Here is a 7,968-nt window from a genome sequence, read left to right on the forward strand (position 1 = left end):
TGCAACTTTGTGGTTATGCGGAAACAGCAATGCCAACTATGTAAGAGCAAACTTTGTGGTAAACCAAAGAGGAAGCAGTTATGCCAAGCAATGCATACACATATATATATACATTCGAAAATACTTATATAATCGATAATTGTTGCATTTAGTTAAGCTTTGTTTTCATTTGACGCTTCAGTGTATGCTGTAATGTGTGCCATGGGACTACCAGAAAGTGCTTTTGTGAGGTTAGAAGTTATTTGTTGCCATAATTTCTACATTTGCTTATCATTTTGCTGTTTGCAATATGATTTTGTCATATTTGTGAATATGGTTATTAAAAAGAGGATCGATAAATATTTTATTGAAGGAAATTGTGTGTATTTAAACGAATTGATGTACATAGGTTATATCAATGCGATATAAATCTTAAAGTTGAGGCCACTGACTCCGAACTTCTTTAGTAAGTTTTAATAATCTCGATTCGTTGTTGTTTCTTTCCATAATAAAATGGCAAACCTTACTTAAGAGAAATGTCAAAAGTGCGGGAAAAAATATTGCTGCCCCTATCGTTTTACTTTTGTAGTGGCCTATAGAAAAATCCATATATAATTTCATTATATAATGCATGCACTGAGTTTTGTTGATTTCTAGTTGATATGTTAGAGCATGTCTCTCAATTACCTGGCTTTTGAGCATTTTACTTTATTATCTACTTTTGATATGATTAAACGAGCTCAGTGCTTTACCTTACTTCTAGCAAATGCTTGTTTTAACTTTGCATTGTGATGGTCATTCGGGTGCATTTTGTTTTGCTTAATTAAGTTGAATGCAAACCAAAAAGTGACTTTGCATACAAACTTGTGGTTAAACAAATATGCATGATTAAAACTAAATTGTGGATTGCCTGAGCAGCTTAATAGAGTAGTTGTTTAATCCAAACAAATACTCCTCTGCATGTTAAATCAACATATACGAAAGAGGAGAATAGAAATAATACCTTTTCCCGCGTTTTTAAAGGAAAAGGAAACCATTCCGCCAGAAAAAGGCTGTGAAAAAACTTTATTTTTATTTTTTGTGAAAAAAGAAAAGACATTTTTATACAAATGGACAAACCCCCCTACCAATTTTAAATATATCCGAGCCTTCTGTTGGCTTTACACAGTATACGAAATATAACATGGGATTGACAACATATTCTATACAAAGAGTATATGATTACACACGCACTTTTATCAAAAATATGGCGCTTCCACCAATGAATCTTGGTTTTCTCCACTTTTTTCTATTCTATGCAGTATACATCGGTCAATATGTAAAACATCTTTATCTTAAAATAGCAGTGATATGGTTTTGTGTAAAAAATTATGCCAGTCATCGACTAACTCTCTTGCAGACTAGACGTTTGTTTTTGCGCGTACGGAGTTTTTTTGATTTCTTTCTTTCTCAGCTCAGCCTATCCGCTTTTTCTCTTTCTTTCTATTTCTGTGCATACGCTTACTTTTGTTTACGTGAACTTTAAAAACACGTGCACCATGGCCCCGGGGCCACCAAACATTAACGCAAATCGATTTGCGTTATTAGATACTGGACCAAAAAGAAAAAAAAACAAAATTGATTCAAGTGCCCTTCAAACCGATTTCCCCTTTCTGCCTGAAACTAAAGTGAATGATCCAAAATTTGTCGTGATTGAATCAACCGATCCCTCCAAGCCTATTTCATCTTACTCGTGCTTTGCAATTCATCGTGGTATCAAACAAATTAGTAGTGAGGTTCACTCCATCTCTACTCTTCGTGACGGAAAACTACTTATCCTTGTAAAAAGCAATAAAATCGCCGAAAAGTTTATAAAAGCAAAACAACTCGAAAATGTGTGCTCTATCTCAGCCAAGCTACATGAATCGCTAAACTACGTGAAAGGAACAGTGTTTGCCCCATTTCTTAACAATGTAGCTGAAGAAGAAATTGTTAAGGAATTAAGCTCCCAAGGAGTTGTAGCAGCATACAAGTTTAAAAAAACCTTCGACGGTAACCTTCACCCCTCCGGAGTCGTGTTACTCACATTTAATCTTTACCATCTTCCCAGTAAGATCGACATTGCTTGGTGCAAAGTTTTGGTTCGCCAATATATACCACTCCCCATGCGCTGCAAATCTTGCCAGCTCCTTGGGCATACGAAAAACTATTGTAAACGGTCACCTCTTTGTGCAAATTGTTCCCTACCTCCCCATTCCCCATCTGACTGTGAACGCACTTTCTGTGCTAACTGCGCACAGCCACATCCCTCCTCTTCCAAAGAATGTCCAAAATTTCTACAATCCAAAGAGATAATAAAAATAAAAACGATAGACAAATGCTCAATGGGAGAAGCTATAAAAAAGCACAAACAACAACTAAATATAACAAATTCACCCAGTTACTCCTACGCCGGCATTGCATCGAGCGCAAATACTAGCAAAACAAATATAATAATAACAGCAGCTACAACAAACAATAAAAGCTCTCCCACTTACGCACAGAGCATTATAAACTCAAATAATATCAACCACAAAAACTACGAAGAAGCAACCATAGATACGAGTATTGAAATTTCCAATTCCTCTTCCAATCAAATTGCCCCCATTGAACAAATTAATTATTCTGACTCCCATATAGTTAAATCAAACAAAACAGCAAAAGAAAACGATAATATTCCCACAACACAAAATACTAACAAACACAACTTAACTTTTAACTCTCCGACTTCCGAATTTCAACTCACTGATCGTATCGAGACAGACACTAACTACAATAGAAATCATTTCTCTTCATCCAAACCACATTCCTCTTCCCCAAAATCCCAGCCACTCTTCCAACCTCTCCCATCACTCGCCCAAGTATTAGCTGCTACTATAAACCAAAATACGTCTGATAACGAAATGGAATAAAAAGAAAAACAACAACTAATAAACACTAATAAATACATATTTGCCTCTCCTTTTTACTTTGATTAAGTTTTATGACGTTAAAAATTCTCCAGTGGAATATAAACGGGTATTCCAACAACTATCACGAGCTGCAATTGCTTATCAAAGAGAAAAGCCCAGACGTAATATGTATGCAAGAGACACATATCCCACTAACACAAATATCCAATCCCTTTTATCCCAAACAGTACTTAGGCTATTTCGCTAACTTAAATAACATCCAAACTAACAAACAAGGTGTTGGTATCCTAATAAAAAGATACATCCCACATGAAGTTATAAATATTACTTCATCTATATCAACCATAGCACTAAAATTAAATCTGAACTTGCCATTTGGTATAGCAAGTACATACATCCACCCCCAGCAAGTTTTCAGTGAAACCGACTTAAGTAACTTACTTCAGCAATTACCCACCCCAATTTTGTGGACTGGCGACTTTAATGCCTGGAACCATCTGTGGGGCTCACAAAAATCTAATGCCAGAGGATCAATAATTGAAAATTTCATATTAAATCATCACTTAGTGTTATTAAATAATGGATCTCCTACTCATTTTTCAACCCATTCAACATTAACTCACGTCGACTTGTCTTTAGCTTCCCCTCAACTTTCTCCCAGAATTAAATGGGATATTTCCACTGATCTGAAAGGCAGCGACCATTTCCCCATCTCTATCACTGTTCAAACCAACCTCCACCCTATCAAATATAACCACCGCCCCATATTCAAAACAGACTTCGCTAAGTGGGATGTTTTTCAGGCAGAGATCACAAAAAATATAAAAAGCTCGCCAATTGACAATATCAATCAAGAAAGTGCCTCTATTACCAAAATCATACGCTCTGCAGCCAACAAATCGATACCCCAATCTAAAAAGAAACTTGCTAAGGACTTTCCAATTTGGTGGAACGCCGATCTTAAATATCTTCGTGACCAGAAAAATAAATATTGGAAGGTTTTCAAAAATTCTATGTCCGACACTAACCTTACCAACTACAAAAAGTCAAACGCGTGTTTTAAAAGAGCGGTTAAGGCTGCTAAGAGGAGAAGTTTCGAAGCTTTTACCTCACAAATTAATCCTTCTTCAATCCCAAAAAGGATTTGGTCTGACATAAAACGTATAACTGGCATTCCCCACACTCCTGTCACAGCTATCCAAACAAATAATAAAGTCCTGACCAACTCTGAAGAAATCGCTGATACTTTCGCTCAACTTTGGGCTCAATACTCCAACGATGACAATTTTTGTGAGGAATATGTCAGGGAAAAGCAACACTGGCTTTCCATGGTGTACGCCCCACAAAGTCTGTCTGTGTCTGCGACTTGCGTAGAAAATAAAATCACACTCTGTGAATTGATATCAGCACTTCAACACGCAAAAGGCAAAACGCCGGGTATCGATCGCATATCGTACCCCATGCTCTCAAATCTGCCCCAAATAGCCAAACAAAGACTACTTTCACTATATAATATCATTTTTGAAAAAGGTTCATACCCACACTCTTGGCAAATAGCGACGGTCATACCCATTATTAAACCAAATAAGCCTGCCGACTTGCCTTCTTCATACAGACCAATTTCTTTGCTATCCTGCCTCAGCAAAATTTTCGAAAAAATCATTGCAAAAAGATTAATTTGGTTCGTTACAAAAAACAAGCACATCAAGCAAAATCAAACCGCATTTAGGAACAAGCGCAGTACGATTGACTCACTTATCCAGCTACAGCATTTTGTTTCTAACACTGTTGCAACCAAAAACCATGCCACAATCTTGTCCACCGATTTCGAAAAAGCGTTCGATCGCGTAGGACTTCACGCAGTGCTGAGCCAACTCGCAGCCTGGAAGGTTGGTCCTAAAGCTTTTATGATAGTAAAGGCCTTCATGACACATCGTCAGTTTCGAGTTCGAGTCAATAATATATTTTCCAATGTAAATTCCCTTAAAAATGGTATACCACAAGGCTCCCCGCTCTCTGTAATTTTATTTATTATTGCTTTTGACAAACTTACCGACATTTGTTTAAATATTAAGAACATTAAGCTAACTTTGTACGCGGATGACGCTATTATTTATACTAATTTAAAAGACCCACTGAAAATTAACGAAACTTTTCAAAAAATACTTTTAGAATTTAAAAAATGGGGTGCCCGCACCGGAGCATCTATCTCAATTTCAAAATGTAAATTACTACATATCTGCAAGAAGAAAAATTGTAATTATCCTCAACTTATATTTGATAACACTGCAATAGAATCTGTTAATAACCTAAAAATCTTAGGAATTTTTTTTGACAACAAATTCAATTTTAAATACCAATGCCTTAGTCTTCGAAAAAACCTTTTCAAAAGGCTCAATATAATTAAATACTTATCTAGTAAGCGTTCATTTATACATACAAATACTCTAATTAATATTACAAGAGCTATAATACTCTCTAAAGTCGATTATGGCTTACCGATTTATGGATGGTGTGCCAATACAAATATAAAGCAATTGGAGGCTCCATACCATGCTGCGATTCGCCGTAGCATAAATGCGTTTCCCACATCACCAGTAAAAAGCATCTTGGGTGAAAGTGGTCTACCATCAATAAAAGAGAGAATTTACGAAACGACGGTCCAACTACTTCCAAAACTGCTAAATTCGCCGAACGCTGATCTTCATAAAATGCTTAGAAAAGCCGCAAGACACAAAAAAAAATTCCAGCTTAAGTCCACGCTTCAACGCTGCCTTGGGTATGGCTCAGCCATAAACATACTTCTACCATCCAAGACGAGCAAAATCAACATTCAGCCGGAATGGCTAATAAACGAAGTCACTATAGATACCTCATTGCACGATTTCAAAAAATTTAACACCAATAATGCCACCTTCCAACAACATTTTCTTGAAATCGCTAACGAATACAAGTGTAAAAAATTTTCGGTTATTTATACTGATGGCTCCAAAGCAACAAATACAGCTTTCGGAGTTACAACATCCAATGGGACAATCATTACCGGCGGAATTCTTCCTTCTCATTCATCTGTTTTCACTGCCGAAGCTTTTGCCATCCACAAAGCTTTAGAATATACCACCCGACAAAAAGGCAAGTTCGTAATCTGCTCTGACAGCTTTTCTTGTTTAAATGCAATCCGTAATATACGCAATAACTCTACAATAATATCAAAAATTCGAGACACATGCATCAAAAACAAACGAAAAATAGCTTTGCTCTGGGTACCAGGCCACGTCGGAATTGCTGGGAACGAGCATGCAGACAATGCCGCTAAGTACTTCGAGTCAGCACCGACTCTTCTCCATGAGTTACATGACGAAAATGACCTTAGAAAACGGTTACAAAAGCATGTACAGGAAAGAAGACGCGCGGACTGGAGAAATTTCGAACACCCGTATAAAAACTTCAACCCACTTCGAAATAAAATTTACTACCCTAGCAATATATCTCGACTGAAAGCAACCGTATTTACACGTTTAAGAATCGGCCATACACAAATCACACATCAGCACCTACTCACCGGAAATCCTAAGTCATCTTGCCCCTTCTGCTCCAACACACTATCCGTGGATCACATCTTACGCACCTGTCCAGCTTTAGAGAGTATTAGGCATAAACACTTTATTTCTGCTCAATATCAAACACTGTTAAAAACACCATCTTTTGAAAATATTACATGTATTTATAATTTTCTAGTGGAATGTAACATACATAATATGATATAATATAGATTTGTTATAATATCGGAGTCGATGGCCAAAGCTGCTCGCACTCCTCCTTATCATTAGGTTTAATAGCCTGTATATTTTTCCTAATAAATGTAATAATAATAATAATAAAAAATTATGTAATCAGTCCATTTGTTCCCCAAACATATATGAAGCCAATAAAAGATAACATGATGGTATAACACAGATAAAAAAAAGGTTTTTAAACCTTTAATTCCATGAACTCGGTTGCCTACAACATTTACTTAAATGGACACAGGAAAAAAGTCATAAGTTTTCCAAGCAATTGCATTTTCTCTGTAGCAGCTTCCAATTGTGTCCCGCAACTGCAGACATAAATTGTACACCACACCCATCGGTTGGAGTGATTTCACACCGATATGTCTGAATGTAAATGGTCTTGTAAATGCAGAAAATCTGTGCAAACTTAGATATGTGAACAAAGGTCTATTCAAACTGATTGTGCTAACACATTTTGCAGTAGGCACAACAAATTTCAATGACATTTAAAACCATACTTCTATACATACATACAAACATATTAGCCTAGAGCAATACACATAACATAGGCGTGTGTATGCGTATTCGCTTCAAATTCGAACCCTTTAAACAGTATGCCATTTTGTTTGCCTCCTATTTGCCAAAACCTTTCCGATTTATGTGAATAAACAAATATATGTTTGAATGGGTGTGTGTGAGTGTGTGTGAGGTTTCTGCAGATGTTAATTCATTCGTTCGTAACCTATCTGTGCAGAGCTATGAGCTTATTTTAGTCGTCCGAACGACTTTACTCGTTAGTAGGCCACTAAGCTGAATCATTACAAAACCGCACATCATCCACAGGCTTAGAACAGCTGGGTAATTTTCTGTGCGCAACAACCGTGCTGCAGATCATTCCTTTATGCCACTGAGTAAAAAACTGTTTGTTTGCATGAGGGTAGACTAGAGAAAAAATACTCAGCAACGAAAAATAGATTTATTCTAAGACTAATAGCATAGTAGGAAGAATTCAGAGGGAGATCCCAGTCTTAAGCTGTCTGGAATATAATGTCTGCCATAGATTTTAGATAAAATTAATCTAAAATTTTCAGGCGTTTTCGTGTGTATTTTAGAAGTTAAATCTATGAGAGTTGCCAATCGAACAGCAAATCGTATAAACAACATAGACTAGTATAATTAAAACCGATACAGAGGGGAAACTAAGTTATATATGTATTTACATAGACTCTTACAATTAGTTCTCCTATATAATCTCATTGTATCTCTTACAACTAAATTTTTGGAGGAAA

This window comes from Bactrocera dorsalis, chromosome 2 (assembly GCF_023373825.1).
Source record: "Bactrocera dorsalis isolate Fly_Bdor chromosome 2, ASM2337382v1, whole genome shotgun sequence".
Lineage (NCBI taxonomy): Eukaryota > Metazoa > Arthropoda > Insecta > Diptera > Tephritidae > Bactrocera > Bactrocera dorsalis.